This window comes from Chaetura pelagica, unplaced genomic scaffold (assembly GCF_000747805.2).
Source record: "Chaetura pelagica isolate M959 unplaced genomic scaffold, ChaPel_1.0 scaffold486, whole genome shotgun sequence".
NCBI lineage: Eukaryota > Metazoa > Chordata > Aves > Apodiformes > Apodidae > Chaetura > Chaetura pelagica.
The window spans coordinates 6,001-6,582 of record NW_009953658.1 but is presented as its reverse complement, the minus strand read 5'-3'; positions in this window follow the sequence as shown (position 1 = coordinate 6,582).

Sequence of the window (582 nt, the reverse complement as noted above, 5' to 3'; positions counted from 1 at the left end):
TCTTGTCTTCTCTGCAAGTTTCTGTGGGAGCATCCTCCCACACAATACCTTCCCTCACAATTCAGGCCTTATCTATACATTCCAAGCCTTATCTATGCTAAGCAGTGCCATCCTGTTTACTCCTTATGTGTTAGTCCTTTCTACCAAGGTAGGCCATCTGGCTTTCCTCAGATCAGTTCCCCCCTTTTCTATATAATTAGTAAATTCTTTTACTTTACACTAATACATAGATTCTTTGTCAAGCATCTTTTGAAAATATTTGTTAGATTCCAACTTTTGATGCAAGTGATGCTTTTTCCAATTACCATAGGTATCTCCAGTGCTCTGAGAGCACCAGAGAGAACATTTTAACAGTACACAGGTTAGAGTTCCCAAAAATTAATAGCCCCACTAACACCATAAACAGTTGTCTCAGCCAAGCAAAGTTAGGAAGCTATGAAGTAAGTTTCTCCCATACCCCTGTAAATTCCCAAGAAGTATTGTCCTGGGCCACCAGGTGTAATACATGAGCCTTTTCCCAAATCGCTTACTCCTAGCCAGGGAAGGAACCACTGAACAAAGCTATGAAAACCCATTCCCCTT